General features: G+C 46.3%; 1 long non-coding RNA gene across 1 annotated transcript; it reads left to right on the top strand.

Moving 5' to 3' along the window:
• The first annotated feature begins 2,813 nt into the window (after window positions 1-2,813).
• LOC142820505 (uncharacterized) lies at window positions 2,814-16,055 on the top strand. Its single transcript, XR_016347852.1, has 3 exons — window positions 2,814-3,020; window positions 4,347-4,430; window positions 15,701-16,055. It is a non-coding gene; the product is annotated as an uncharacterized LOC142820505 (long non-coding RNA).
• The last annotated feature ends 204 nt before the right edge of the window (window positions 16,056-16,259 follow it).

Genomic DNA, 16,259 nt, shown 5'->3' with positions numbered 1-16,259 from the left:
CCAGAATGAATACTAATGGGTCTCTGGATTGTTTTAAGTGCAAATCTGAACAAGATACTTCCTTTCATTTTGTCAGGCGCTGTCATTTCTTACAGAGGTTTGAGAGTGTGCTTTCTGATTCCTTTCAAACTCAACACCAAGCCCTGGCGTGTGTGTTCAGGGTGGGTAATGCTGTAAAGCCTCAGGGAAAGGAGGGGGGGCGGAACCCCGCTCTTCCTAGAGGACGTTTCCTTGATGCAGAGCGGAAGGGTAATTACATAGGTCTGCCTTGAAGGTTGGTGGTATGGCTAAGGCAGGAGTTTGACAGTCAGGGTTCAAATCTTGGCTCTGTCACTGTGTGACCGTGGAGAAAACTTTTATTCTCTCTGCGTCAGCTTGTGTAAAAGAGGAATAATCACCTTGTGACCATCTTGTCTCTTTAAACTGCGAGCTCTTCAGGGCAGGGTGTGTCTCTTGCTAGGGGTACGTCTCTTGCTATCCACAGAGGGCTTTCAATCTCAAAAGAGGCTGCTAGCTATTATTGCAGGGCAAATTATGAAGGACTTTTCATCTAGGTTTCCGCCCCTCTCTCTCTCTCTCTCTCTCTCTCTCTCTTTCGAGATCTTTTGCTTCCATATCTGACTCCGTATATTGAAAACTAACACAAATATTATCTTGCCCCCTTTTAGAACTTTGAGCGTCCTGGCTGGAGACAACAAGTAACTCCTTGACCCTGACTGAGGCGCCGGGAGCTCTTAAAATGGCACCAAATGTTCTCATGTTCTCTTGGTAATTGTGCTGAGTAAAAGGATGTCTCTGAGTCTGCTCTGAGGGCACTCCAGCATTCACTCAGGATCCGAGGTGGGAATTATTCCATTTAGCAAAGAGGATTAATGTTTCATAACAAAAGGTAATTTATTCAATTGTATGCAAAAAAGATAGCGGTAATGGCATGTACAAGGCTTGCTTTATTTTTGTCTATTGTATTATAAGTTTAATACCTGTGAAAACACCGGTAACTCCATTGTGTACCTTTGGGGCGAACTTGACCAGTCCCAGAATGAATTGGATTGTGTTAATTAAATACACTTGACTTTGACAGAAGAGAAACCTGATAGGCTTTCAGGGAAATGAGGCTTAGAAGCTTCTGTGAATTCTGATAGACAGAGGGGCATGTTCAGAGCCCGGAGTGGCTCTGAGACTCCTTCACTCAATTCATGTCAGGGCGTCAAGTGTTGCTACTTGTCTGAATGGACCCCACACTCTAGAGTCATAGGGACTACTTACAGGCGGCGCTGGAGTGGTCCTATGGACGCCTGCTCTGCCAGAGCCGAGGCTGTGGTATGGTTGCTCCTGGGGCCAAGGATCCTGCATTCCTCTTCCCTCTCCCCCCACTGCCCTCTGGCTCTGAGCTCCCTGCCTCCTCCTGCCCCCTGCCAGCTTCCCCACTCTGGCTTCCCATGCGGTTGCCTAAGCCCTCCACTCCCTGGAAAACTTGGGTGCTGGGAGAGTTTCTCCAGCACCAGAGGTGGGTGCCATGGTGGCACCCATCTGAACTATAGTGCCCGTAATCTCAATATGAGCGCCCAAGACAAAACTCCCTCCGCTCGCGGATAGAAAATCTTAGCAGGAACGCCCATCACTCTTCTTCCTCCTTCTCCGCCTCGGCCAGAGGCTCTGGCCCTCACAGCGCTATACAAATGGTGGTTAGTCCCAATTGAGATTCACTTGCCTTTGTGGGGGGAGGGGTTTTCTGGCACTGCCACCCTCAAAACATGCCAGAGCACTTTGACGGGACGGCAAGGCTGCACAGGCAGGAGCAGGCGTTCTGCTCTGCAGGAGAGCGTACACGTTGCTTGGGATGTTAGGAATGGCTCTGGTGGGAGTAAGAATGTCGATCAGGATGGGGGGGGGGGCGGTATTTCCTGACCTCTTTTCCATGGGCTTGTGGCTTCCTTGTCCTACTCTCACGTCAGTCTCTCCCTTCACCCCCTCTCCATCCCTCCAACTTGGGCAGCAGGGAACTGAGTTTGGCATCTCATTGGATGGGGGCATATCTGGCAGAGTGCCACTCTAGTGCAAGGGTTGCCCATTTATTTTTTGTGAACATCCAGATCTCTGGGTCAAGGTAAAGTCAAGGTCTAGACTCAAGAGAAAATATTTTTTTTATTAAATAAAAAGATTTTGGGGTCTGCTCAAAAGCATCTGGTGGTTCGGATTTGATCCGTGGTCCCCCTATTGACTATGCCTGGTCTACTGTATTACACCGTGGCATCCAATATTTGCAGTAGGGATGGGTGGAGGAGTCTGAAATCAGTAGCTTTTTCTCCATGGGCTGTTTCTAGCTCGCCTATGGAGATATGGACAGACTAGTAGATACCCTCTGTGCTTTCTGTATGCACTGTTAGATGACTGAGAGTAAATGAACTCTCTACTAGTTGCATGTTCTGCCCATACGCTGTTCATCAGGGAGAAGCACAGACTTCATTATCAACATAATCCTCATTTCTGCTGGTGATCTGAGAACCAGAAGGGAAGCAAATGGATTTTCTGATCCCGAATAGAGTTGTGGGGTGCCAGCTGGAAAACCCCTCATCTTTTGACTTGTTAACAGAGTATTTTTCTGCCTGGAAGTCGCTGAGAGAGAATAAACATGGATGATCCTACTGTCATTTTAACAGAGTTCTTTCTGGAACCCTCACTGTAAAGAATAAAAAAAAAAATGTTTTCTTGAAAAAACCGTGTATGTGTGAGTCACCGTAGCATGTGGCTAGAGTTCAGTGCAAACTTACACACTGACAATTTGTGTGGGTGTTACAAGCTTCTTCATTCTACTCTGTGAAACCAAAGGCAGCGGGGAGGGGGGGGGGGGGGGGGCGGGCGGAGGAGAGCCCAGCATGTTATTTCTTTAGCAACTGTCACATGACATTAATCCTTTTGTGATCTGTGAACTTCACATGAGCTTTATGCAGAACCGGATGACTGGAGCTCGTGCGGCGGTGGTGGGCTGTTCGCATGGTTTCCAGGGAACAGGGGCTGAGGTAATTTGAAAAGACTTGGACACTCTTCGTAGTCCTAGCGCTGTGTTGCTCCTGGAGTCCAGTCACTTTTACTTTCTCATGGAAGCAATATTACAACAGGCACCAGGAGCAGCATTACGTGAAGGATTCCTACAAATTCATGGGACTCCCACACTAGACAGAAGGAGGGAGAGCTCAGTGGTTTGAGCATTGGCCTGCTAAATGCACTATTGTGAGCTCAATCCTTGAGGAGGCCATTTAGGGATCTAGGGCAAATCTATCAGGCATGGTACTTGGTCCTGCTGTGAAGGCAGGGGACTGGACTTGATGACCTTTCAAGGTCCCTTCCAGTTCTATGAGATAGGTATATATTTATTCATTTAAAAGAAGGTTGTCTCATGTTGGTGGTGATCTCTCAGGCTATAGACTCATAGATTTTAAGGTCAGATGGGACCATTATGGTCATCTAGTCTGACCCTCTGCACTGTGCAGGCCACAGAATCTCACCCACCCACTCCTGGAATCATCCTCTCACCTCTATCTCAGATACTGAAGTCCTCAAAGGATGGTTTAAAGACCCCAAGATGCAGAGAATCCTCCCGCAAGTGATCCATGCCCCATGCTACAGAGGAAGGCGAAAAACCTCCAGGGCCTCTGCCAAATCTACCCTGGAGGAAAATTCCTTCCTGACCCCAAATATGGTGATCAGCTTAACCCTGAGCATGTGGGCAAGACTCACCAGCCAGACACCCAGGAAAAAGTTCTCTATAGTAACTCCTATCATCCCACCATTGGCCTATTTACCACGGATAGTGAAAGGTCACTTAGTTGCCAAGATCACGTTATCTCATCAAACCATCCCCTTCATTAACCCATCTAGCTATGTTTACACCCAGAAAAACTCCACCACCTCCAAGAAACGCATTTGCTCTTCAGCTTTTTTTCGTGGAAGAGCAGATGCGCTCTTTTGGGGAGCCCTGTGTACCTCGTTCTATGAGGAATAAGGGCTCCTCTGAAAGAGGAGGCATTTCTGCCTTTTGGACCCGTCTACATGGGGCAAGCCTCTTCTGGAAAAGCAATTGGAAAAAGCTATAATATAGACATAGCCTTGATACACATGCCCGATTAACGGAAAATAGTTACAGACACGGTTTCCTCGCTTTTTCATTTTCTGAGGGTTTTTTTGAGGGGAGGTAGAGGGAAGAGAGAGGGGAGAAAACCACCTGTTAGTTGTGTCAGCAACGTCACTAAGCCACTCCAGACTGAATCTATCTTTGGAGTAACTCCACTGAGGTAAACACAGCTATGCCGATGATGAATTTTGTTCTCTCCATCATGTCTCCATAGCAATTAATGGCTTGAGAGAGAGAACACTGGAGCAAAGCAGACGTCACCAGCCAGACGGGGCCGGGATGTGTTTGCAAGGAAGAGGTAATCTAAGTGGTAGTAGCCGGCTCTGAATTTTAGTCTCTTCTGATACATCATGATGTCCCACACACGAGATTATCAATTAAGGCCTCGGTACTTTAAGCCCCACAGAAGTCAGCAAATGTACAATCTTATTTGTGGACTACACATGTAGTTATTCTTCAGTGACGAATCCTGAACTGGCTCAAATCCATGTTAAAAGCGGGTTTAGATAAACCAGAAAAAGCAACTCCTACTCTAGAACACAAGAACCCACATATGTAGTTATTCTGTTCTGCTTTAAATGTACATGCTATCTTAACCTGGAGAGGCTCTAATGTGGAAACAAGCTCATGGCTATTTATGTAAGCATTCAGCTAATTAAGGACCAAGGGAAGGCTAAGAAGCCATTAAACATCTCTCAGACAAAGAGCTCAGGCCTTCTGCTGCTCTATGATGTCACTGTTACCCTGGTAACTGAGGGCATGTCTTCACAATAGGTTGGATCACTGAGCAGCGATTGAGCCAGTGGGGGTCAATTTAGCATGTCTAGTATAGACATGATAAATCAACCACCAAGCACTCTCCCATACACTCTGGTATCTCACCAGAATGAGAAGAGTAAATGGAGTTGATGGGAGAGCTTCAGCTGTCCACTTACCACGGTGAAGATACCATGATAAGCAGGGCTAAATATATCCACTTTAGCTACATTATTTGGGCAGTTGATATTATGTAACTATGACCCGTGGTAGTGTAGACGAGGCCTTATTCTTGATCTACCCCTGTATATGTGAACTCAGAACCAACCCCTCTCTTTCAGGCAAATGACCTTGTTAATAAAAAGAAGAAACTAGGAAAGAGAGACAATCCAATAAAAGGAACCCTGCCTCCATGCCATTACCTCTAAAATATTCTATAGGAATCAATTGGTAGGTGACTGACAGCCCTGTCTTACTGAATGTAAATTAAATGTTTTGTCAAGATGCTCGACTGAAAGTGGGCACGTCTACACAGCAGCTTTAGTTCGGAATAGTTGTGCTCGTCATCACTGCAAGACATTATTTCAAAATAATGTCGAGCTGGAGGACTCCTTACTCTGACTCCTGGTGACCCTCATTTCACGAGCCATAAGGGAAGTCGGAGGAAGAGTGTTCTTCCTTCGACTTCCTGCTGTGTAGACAGCGCCAAAGCTGAGTGAAGCTATTTCAACTTTAGCTACGCAATTGACGTAGCTGAAGTTGCGCAGCTTAATTCGACTTTAGCCCTGCAGTGAAGACGTAACCAGGGTGGCCAATATATTTGTTCTGAATTATTTTCTCTGGCTCTTTTGATCTCTGGTTCACTTCCTTTCCTCTCTGATCAGCGTGCTTACTTGTGTGCTGCGATCTATCTGGTTCTTCCTGCAAAACAAGTGCCATAGAGGAGATGGATCCACAAAAGAGGAGTCGGGGTTACTGTGCTGAGCAAGCTCTCCCTCCCATGATACTCTGGGGACCAGAACACTGTGATCTGGAGACTATTCCTGACCCTGATAGCAAATACTCCAAGACTGTCTCTGATTGTCATACTGCCTATATTGGAGGGTGAGTGGGAGCAACTCAGGAAAGCAAAGCAGATTAAGATTTCTGTGGTCAGGCAGGGGAAAAACACTTCTTATGTTATTACCTGCTGCTGTTTCCTCTCAAGGTTAAAAAAAGGGCAGAGGAATTGCTTTTCTTCTGATTTAATCATAAAAGCACCATTCCCTGAGCTATGGAACCCATCTGCCAGTTTGGACTGAGGAGGAGTCGGAACATCTGTGTCATAACAAGCATTTTGAACATCTTTTAACTGGGCTGATATGACGTTGCTTCCACATTTCCTCCTGCTCTGATTCAGATGTAAAATGGGCACCTCCAGTTACCAGCCAGGGATGGTCTCTGCCCCCTTGAAAATTCCTTTGTCAATAAATAATATTTCCCCGGGAAGCAGGAGCACTGTGCTAAGTGCCCAGTGGAGGGTGTGTTCCACGATGTGAGAGCTGTAGCGTGCTGAATTCCTAGTCGTTGCTAAATCCATTCCAACTCAGGGCAGCACATTGTGCTCTGGCACGATACGACCTGTTCCATGACATGCCGTCGAAGGTGCCAAAGCTCTGTAAAGGGGCTGCAGTCGTGGTGCCGAACGGCCAAACCACTGCATCCTCTGACAGCAGCAGCGGCTCCTTCTTAGCATCAGCGAGAAATGTCCTTGGGTGTTGTGTGTTAACAGAAAGGTGATGCAGTGTTTATGATTCATGTTTCTCTGCCACTGCAGCACAAGGACACTAAAGAGTTATAAAGTCATTAATCTGCCTCTGAGGCTATTCATAAATGCCCAGCGAGGTGGGGATGACAACTGTAAGTAACTGACTAGAGTTCATTTTGAGTTTAGACTGTGGGGCGTCGGGCAGGAAATTTCCAGCAGGGCGTTTGGAGAGGTCTCTGATTTCATGCTCACCCCCAAACATACTGGCTACGTCTACACTGGCATGATTTTCTGGAAATGCTTTTAACTGAAAAGTTTTCCATTAAAAGCATTTTCGGAAAAGCGGGTCTAGATTGTCAGGATGCTTTTCCACAAAAGCACTTTTTGCGGAAAAGCGTCCGTGGCCAATCTAGACGCGCTTTTCCACAAAAAAGCCCCGATCGCCATTTTCGTGATCGGGGCTTTTTTGCGGAAAACAACTCTCTGCTTTCTACACTGGCCAGATTGCGCAACAGTTTTTCGGAAAAAGAGTTTTGCCCGAATGGGAGCAGCATAGTATTTCCGCAAAAGCACTGACAATCTTACGTGAGATCGTCAGTGCTTTTGCGGAAATTCAAGCAGCCAGTGTAGACAGCTGGCAAGTTTTTCCGGAAAAGCGGCTGATTTTCCGGAAAAACTGGCCAGTCTAGACACAGCCACTGGCTATGGGATTGTTCAAACCAGATGCGGTGAAAGGAACCGTGAAAACTGTCAGTCCTCTGGCTCCTGCATTACAGCGGGTAGCAAGGGGGATAATCTTGTATCAAAAATCACTTGTCTACCTTATGGGGCCTTCCAGGCCTAGACTGGGGTTCTGTCCTGGCATAAGCCTCTCCCGAAAAGAAGCCCATCTGGAAAATCCAGCATGCCCCCCTCCCCACAAGCTCAGACTTCCCCAAGACATCTTCCACTGTCCACCTGCCGGCTGGAGGGGATGACAAGCAGAACTGGATGAATACCATAAATATTCTTTGGAATGTATTACACACATTGTCTGTACTGTATTTGCATTCCCGTGATGCTCATTTTCCACATGTCCTCTAACAAATGAGTTCGCTGAACGAGTGAGCTTTAAGGGCATATTTCAGAAAATCATGCAAATCTGGATTTTGAAAAAAAAATTGTAATCAAGGGTAACCTCACTGGAAACCCCATTCAAGGAGTTCTGCTCAGCATATCAGGAAATGGGAAGGAGGCCACATGACTCATGGATCCAATTTAAAGAACTCTTTTAGTCTGAATATAATAAATTCAGAAGTGTGCGAGTAATTTATCATTGGAACCACTTACCAACGGTTGTGGCAGTTTCTCCATCCTCGGCAATTTTTAAATCAAGACGGGATGCTTTTCTAAAAGATCTGCTCCAGTTACATCAGGAATTAATTCGGGGAAATCCTAGCGCCTGTGTTATGCACCAGGTCAGACCAGACAGTGGTCCCTAGTAGCTTTAGAATCCAGGAACAGCTCCAAAACACTATACAGACAGAATTAGTGGCAAGGAACTCGCTCACTTGAGAAAATCCTGGCCACGTCTAACACAGAAAAAGCAGCAAATCACAAGATCAGATACAGGTTGCACCTTTCTCATCTAGCTCTCTCTGGTCTGTCAATATCTTGGTCTGGCATGATTTTTGTTAGCTGGATGTCCACTTATCATGGGTGTGGCCAAGTTTCCCATGGTCCCATAAAGTTTGTTTACAGCCTTCAGTCCTGGCTCTGATTTCTATACAGTTATTTAGCTCTAGTTTACCCCTAACTGTCTTCTCAGAGCCCAGTAAACAGTGGAAGCATTGGACCAGACAATACTGACCTCACATGATCCAGCGAATACTCTGGTTTGGCCCCGATCACATCCTGAGGGTGCTGGACTAGTGGTTCAACTTATATTTAAATTATTGACTAAGGAAGCACTTTTGTTCAAGCTGTATTGGAACCCACACTCTGAAGGGAGAAGCCCCGTGGCTTGGCATATTTAAAGCTAGAACACAATGAACTACAGGGAACAATTCTGCACCAAACAGGTGATTTCTCTATATTCTCTGGGCCTAATCCAGGGCCACACCAGGTGGGTGGCAGTGTAGAGAGGGATTTCAGGGACCCTGCTGCCCGAATGTACCTGCCCCAGCGATGTCCTTAAAGCGAAGCCTTGCCAAGCTCATCAGAATTGTGAGGTTTGGGGAGTTAAATCCCAACAGGCATTTTCAGTGGTAGTTCCCAGTCATGCTGCCCAGCTGGGACATCATGAGCTTCAGCTGAGGCCAGTTACACTCAGAACTTTAAAACCAGGGCTCAGCTAGCAGTGGGCTTTTGCTGCCTGAGATTTCAGGAAGGGAGTGCTAGGGAAAGCAATGTACTGTGGTAACAGGGCCTCACCTTAAGTCAATAGCTGACAGTAACTGCCTTGCTTAGTAATGAGAAAGATATGGGTTAGACAGTAGGAAAAACTTCCTAATTGTAAGGCTAGTTTGGCACTAGCAAAGGCGCCCTAGGGAGGCTGGGGACTTCGCATTGCTGGAGGTTTTTTCAGAATAGATCAAACAAACTTCTCAAAGGGGGGAGGGGGGGTGAACTAGGTGCCTTTAGCTGTCCTTTCCAGCCGACCTGTCTGTGATTGTACAAGAAGAACTGAATTGAATGGTTCTGTGGCATCCATGGCTGGGGGTAGAAGCCAGACCCATTCAGATGAGAAATAACTCAAATTTGTCACCGTGAGGGCAGTTAACTATGGGAACAAACCAAGGGCAGAGGGGGCTTATCTATCTCTTTGTTTTCAGATCAAGATGCGCTGCCAAAATAGGCTTGAACCAAACACAGGTTGTGCTTTAGTGACACAAGTTATTAAGCTCCATACAGGGGCGACAGGGTGAAAGTTAATGCCCTGTGAATATAGGCAGTCAGACTAGATGATATAATGGTCTCTTGTGGCCTTAAACCATGCATGAACCACTCAGGGGAGAACGAGGCTACAATTGCATTCTGCTGCAATTGCTACAATTACAATTGTAATCCTAATTCTGCGGTTGCCACAATTACTATGGCTCCACATTGGACAATTGCAGAATTCTCCAGGACGAAACCTATGACTAGCTCATCTCCGTTTGTGCAGCAATATTTCAATGTGGTGCAGAGGATCTGGGCAGACGCCCCGATTGGGGTTTCGGGGTTGGTGTGTGTGTGTGTGGTTTTTCTGGTATACGCTAGGTTCCACAAGAACCCCTTAAAAGCAAATCTGAAATGCCAGGAAAGTGGTGTTGCTTAACTAGAGTCTCCTGCAAAGCTTTTCTGCAGCTGCAGAGCCTCTGGCCCTGCTCCAGGGTGTAATTCCATCAACATAGTTGCACCTGCTTATGTCAGGGATGCCTTAGCATCCTCTCACAATGCCCCAAGCAATCCCTTCCCTTTTGTTGGCCTTTCTAACAAGGGGTGCAGGGACAGTGGCCACTTGGGGGCTCCAGTCCAGTTCAGAAATCAGAGTCCCCCTGTGCTTGATTCTTCTCTCTCTGGCATGCGGGGGATGCTTTTTTCCTGTGTGTTCTATCACAGCAGCCATGACTCTGCTGTTAGCGAGTTTGTTAATAAAGCCTCCCCTCTCGGTCACGTTTCCGATTGCTTCAGATGCCGGCATATTTCAGTGTTCTTCACCAAGTGCCACGGATTATCCTTCTTGCTGGAGAATGCAGCTCCATTTTCCTTTGTGTTTCAGCCCTGAACCCGGAGTGAGGGCTCTCAAATGGGGAAAGAGCCTGTTGCCTTTTTGTTAGCCTGCTTGTATCTGAACAGAATAACAGACGATTGGTTGCTGGGAACAATTAATAGGAGTGTTTATTAGAGAGACAAGGTGGATGGTGATAGAGATGCAGCCGTGTTAGTCTGGTCTTGCTGAAACAAAAGACAGGACAATGCAGCACTTGAAAGACTAACAAGATGGTTTATTAAGTGATGAGCTTTCGTGGGCCAGACCCACTTCCTCAAATCAATTTGTGGAAGAAAATGGGCACAACCATATACACCAAAGTGATACAATAAAAAAAAAGTGAAAAAAGTGTTCACTTTTTTTTTTATTGTATAACTTTGGTATATATGGTCACGTCAACTTTCTTCCACTATTTGATCTGAGGAAGTGGGTCTGGCCCACGAAAGCTCATCATCTAATAAACCATCTTGTTAGTCTTTCAAGTGCTGCATAGTCCTGTCTTTTGTTAAGGTGGATGGTGTAATATTGTTTTACAGGAGCAATCAAAGGGATTCTCTAACCCAACTTGTCTCTCTAAGACCCTGGGCCTAAACTGGCTACAACCAGGCTGCATAATGTGTTTATTAATGATCTGGAAGGGGGAAGAAGCCGTGAGCTAGCAAAATTGGCAGATATCTCAAAACTACTTGACTGGCCAGGTTAGCCCAGACTGCAAGTTGGGGGGACCTAGCAAAGCTAAGTCAACTGGTCCCAGATTGACAGAGGAAAGTCAGTGCTGGTGAATATGAGGTAATGCGCACCAGAAGGAATTTTTTAAGCTCTTTATACTCATTTCTGGATTCTAAATCAATATGTCTATTCAAGTGAAAGATGTGGCGGTAGCTCCATGAAATCTTCCTGCTCCTTCTGGTCAGAAGTCAGCAAAATATTTGGCTGCATTGAGAATGGGATGGAAAATATGATTGAAAATATGATGCTCTTGTAGGAGGTTTTACAGAAATACTGTGCTGAGTTCAGGTCTGTCGCTCTCAAAAAAAGATATAACAGAAATAAAGAGGGCGGAGGGCTTGAAGGCAAGAATGATTAGTTGCAGGGAGAGATTTGTCTGAGAGCAAAGATTGAAAAGGTTGGGAAGGTTTAATTTACAGAGAAGACAAGAGGTGATAGGGTAGAATTATATACAAGAATGGAGTGTATAAAGATGATCTGTTTACTCTTTTGTATAATACAAAAAACAAGCAAACAGTCCATTAAAACCCATAAAACTAATGCACCAAAACACTCACACAAAGCAGCCCCAGCTTGTGGAACTCCTTGCAACCAAACATTACCCGGTATAAGAGCTTAGCAGGGTTCAGACAGGCTTAACTCTTGTCCAGATAATGAGAACAGCTGTGGTTCCATTCTGAAGTGGAGTTCTCCTGTCTGGCTCAGTTGAGATATTCTGTAATATATTGAACCAAGAGACGGGCTGAGTTGGGCCCTGGCAGGAGTAAATTGGTGGGCTGTATATTTTCCACACTAATATCTCAGTTAAATGCAAGTGCATAGAAAGCAGAGGAAGGAAGAGCAAAAAAATCCTCTTGTTAGCCAGAGATCACAGCAGGCCTGTGAAGTCCTCTGTCTGACACTAGCCCCAATTAACCTAACACTGATCATCTGGGACACGGTCCCTCCCTCCCAAACACAGCAGTGCCCCAATGAAGTTTTCTTGCATTGTCTCTAACATGTGCCCCCAGGATTAGCTGTCCAGCCACAAGATTCATGGTGCAGCTTTTCGTCCTGATAAGTAATAATTCTCAAGCCACATTCAGAACTGCAATTTATTCCACTAGTAAAACACCGAGAAGGTAAATCAAGGAGAGTATAATCACTTCTTTTCTTTCTTATAAATCATGCCCCATCTGAAAACTAATGTCTTCTCTGCATGCTCAGCCAGACTCTGTTTCATAATTTTGGGGGTGAACTTTCATGGGCATAAATTGAGGGTCTGATGGCATTTAAAGCCATACAATCTGTGTTATCCAAGTAGGTACCTAGGGAAATACCAAGCCTCTCTCCTGCCAGTCAGCTGCTCCTGGTGTTCCACTCCCAGGTTCTCAGCTCCCTGCAAAGCTCTGCTGACAGCCATTAGTCATGCCTGTTCAGGGACGCTGACAGTCTTTGTGATCCCCTGGGCAAGGTGTGTGTGTGTGTGTGTGTGGGGGGGGGAATCTGGCTCTGTGCCCTTGAAGGGGTAGGACCTTGGGTGGAAGAGGCAGGGTCAGAGACAGCCAGCCCTCTGCACCGCCTGTAGGGTTCCCAGATGGTTTACCCAAAAATATCGAACCCCCCCCCCAAAAAAAAACACCCAGAAAAAATTCTGTGGAGGGGAAAAAAAGGGGGAGACCAAAGTTAAGCAAAAAAAAAAAAAAGGAGTTATTAAGCAAAAAACATTAAAACAGCTTAAAGTGCCTGCAGAGTCAGAATAGCGATAGAAAGATGAGAGAAGTTGAACACTAAGACCCAGGGAAGGCTTCAGTTCTTTAGGCTTTTTGCCGGTGGCCATTTTGTTTTTTTCATGGAGCCAGAACGCAGCTTCCCTGTGGAACCAGGTAAAGGGGGGACTGGGAGTGAAAATATTGGACAATACTGGACACCTGGCAACCCTAACCACCCAGAGCATGGTGCTGTCCCCCCTGCTGCCCCGCAACCGTTAGCATTCTCTGGCGTGCTTTGGTGGCTATTTAAAGAGTTCAGGGCTGCAGCTGCCACTGCTGCTGAATCGCTGGTCTCCAGGGCAACTGCCCCTTTTACCTCGCCCCATCATCAGGTCTGGCCCAGCGGCAAGTAACGACTGCTTCCCATCCCAGGGCCCCTACAACAGTCCTCAGTCCCACTGTGCAGCATTGCCCTGTTATTCCAGCCCTGGAAGGATAGAAACATAGAATCTAGAACTGGAACGAGTCTAAAGGTTGAGAGAACATGAGCTAGGAGGGGAGACTGAAGGAACTGGGCTTGTTTAGTTTGGAAAGGAGAAGATTGAGAGGGGACATGAGAGCGGTTTTCAGGGATCTAAAAGGGTGTCATGAGGAGGAGGGAGAAAATTTGTTCTCCTTGGCCTCTGAAGATAGAACAAGCAGCAATGGGCTTAAATTGCAGCAAGGGAGGTTTAGGTTGGACATTAGGAAAAACTTCCTACCAGTCAGGGTGGTGAAACACTGGAATAAGTTGCCTCAGGAAGCTGTGGAATCTCCATCCCTGGAGATATTTAAGAGTAGGTTAGACAGACACCTAGCAAGGTCCCTTCCAGTTCCAATGTTCTAGGATTCTATGATCAAGTCCAGTCCCCTATCGTCATGGCAGGATCAAGCACCACTCAGCCCACACACTGAGCATTGCAGGGGCACGTTACTCCTGACTTGGTCTCTGACTGGGAAAGTCCCAGCATTCAGGTCACAGACAATAATGTCACACCGGTGTGATTTGCTAATGAGGTTAACATGCTCACCGGAGGAGAGGTAAAATCACCAAACTCATTGTCACTTGTCAGTGACCTTGACCAAATCTATAGCCACGTCCATCAGAGCATCTCAACGCGCATCTCAGACTTTATTAATCCTCACAGCTTCCTTGTGCATTGATTATTCTACTTAGTCTACATGAGGGAAAACTGAGGCTCAGAGAGCATAACCCACTTGCCTCAAGGCTGCACGGTGATGAAAGCTGGGGATAAGACTGAGAAGATAGCCCAGAAGTTCAGGCACCCAGTCCCTTGCTCTGAGCTAGACAGAGCTGAAGAGCTCTTTTAGTGGTAATGTCAATATCTGGCTTTAACATTGAGAGTGGTGTGGTCACTGGCGTGAGCCCAGGCCTGGGAGCTGAAACTTGCATGTTCCAAGGACGGCTCTGAAAGTGGCACTTTTGTTTGGGCAGCCATTTTCCTTCGCTTCTTTTGCTCTCTGTGAAACAGCCGCCTGCAGGAGAAGGTAAAGATGTGGGGATGCGATTTTTGTCCAAAAGTGTTTCCACCTTCCTCTAACTCTTCTGCAATTGAAGTCAACAGTCAGCCTCGTTTGCACCGGCATAAATGCTTTGGAAAACCACACTTACCAGCTGGGAAGCACTTGGAGGGAGTTTAGGATGGAGGCAAAAAGCTCTTACTTCAGCTCCCCGTTCTAGTCTCTCCCGCCTCAGCTTACACTCTTTTTAAGGACAAAAAATGTTTACCAACAGACTCACCCCTTGCCTGCACCAGCCCAGTGGCTACGGCCAAGATTTTCAAAACCCAAGACTTCAGAGTAAGGCTCTTAAATAAATTACTTGATTTTTGGGTTCTGAGCACTCGGATGGTTTTAAAAATCCTACCAAAGGCACCTAAAGCCACCCAATTTCCTAGGCTCGCGAATCCGTATTTAGGCTCCTGAAAAAAATCCCCTGACTGTTCTAAGTGTCGCAGTCAATATTAGTAAGTTGCTTAGCATCCATCTACACTGCCGCCTCCCCTCCTCACCCAGCTGCAGCACCAGCATGTCTCAGATCAACTGACTCAGACTCATGTTATGGGGCTAAAAATAGCAGTGCACATAAGAAAGGCCAGACTGGGTCAGACCAAAGGTCCATCTGGCCCAGTGTCCTGTCTGCCCACAGTGGCCAATGCCAGGTACCCCCAGAGGGAATGAACAGAACAAGGAATAATCAAGTGATCCATCCCTTGTAGCTCATTCCCAGCTATTGACAAACAGAGGCTGGGGACACCATTCCTGCCCACCCTGGCCAATAGCCATGGATGGACCTATCCCCCATGAACTTATCTAGTTTTTTTTTTGAACCCTGTTAAAGTCCTGGTCTTCACAGCCTCCTCTGGCAAGGAGTTCCACAGGTTGCCTGTGTGCTGCATGGATAAGTACTTCCTTTTGTTTGTAGACATTCCCAGTTGGGCTCTGAACCCAGAGACGGGTTCAGCTGAAATGAGAATGGGGCTAAAGGTAGCACTTTGCCAGCAAAAAGCAGCAGTCTAGACAGGGATTGGAAGAAAAGGAAAGCCTTTTCCGACTGATCCCTTATGCCTCGTGCAACAAGGTTTACAGGATCAGTCAGAAAAGGCTTTCCTTGTCGACTGATCCGTGTCTAGACTGCCGCTTTTTGCCGGCAAAGTGCTGCGTTGGCAAAAAGCCGTGGCCATTTTTATTCTAACGAAGCATGGGATATTTAAATCCCCCCCTTCATTAGCGATTTTGGTATGTCTAATTTACATCCCTCTGGCGACAGAGTGATGTAGTCTAGACATACCCCTAGATTTGAAAATATATGTTGATAGATTTTTTTAACCAAATAATTATCTCCCCACCAGGATAGTGTCTGAAGACCTCTCAATCATCAATGCATTGACCCTCAGACCCCCCACCTGCTGAAGAGTGGTACTCCCAAGTTATAGATGGGAAACTGAGGCACGGAAAGACTAAATGATTTGCCCAAGGTCAGCTGGGGAGTTTGTGGCAGAGCAGAGATTTGAGGCTGGGTTTTGCAAGTCAAGCACCTTAACCTCTGGGCAATCTTTTCTCTTTGAGCTTGCGCCTGAAACACAGAAGCCAAAGGGAGCTTTGCTGTTAACGTCCCTAGGATCTGGCACTCGGTGCTCACAATGGCATCTTGAAGCCCACGGCTGTCATGAATAGTAATTCTTTGAAACCAGCCATTTTGCTCTTTTTTTTTCCCTCCACTTTAACAACTGAACTGATTAGAATGAAGCTTTGACTTGATTAGTGATTATTGTCTCAGGACGGCAGTCGTGCACAACCCTTTCATTTTCTGGGTTTGTTTTTTAAAAAACATTGGCAGGCTTTGCTGTCCCTGATTTAACGCCTCCATTCTCTGCTCCATATTCATGCCTCTTTCTCTCTCCCCTTTTC

Source organism: Pelodiscus sinensis, chromosome 25 (genome assembly GCF_052426305.1).
Source record: "Pelodiscus sinensis isolate ZL-2025 chromosome 25, ASM5242630v1, whole genome shotgun sequence".
Classification (NCBI taxonomy): Eukaryota; Metazoa; Chordata; order Testudines; family Trionychidae; genus Pelodiscus; species Pelodiscus sinensis.
The sequence above is the reverse complement of the archived record's forward strand: the minus strand, read 5'-3'. Positions and strand labels throughout refer to the sequence as shown.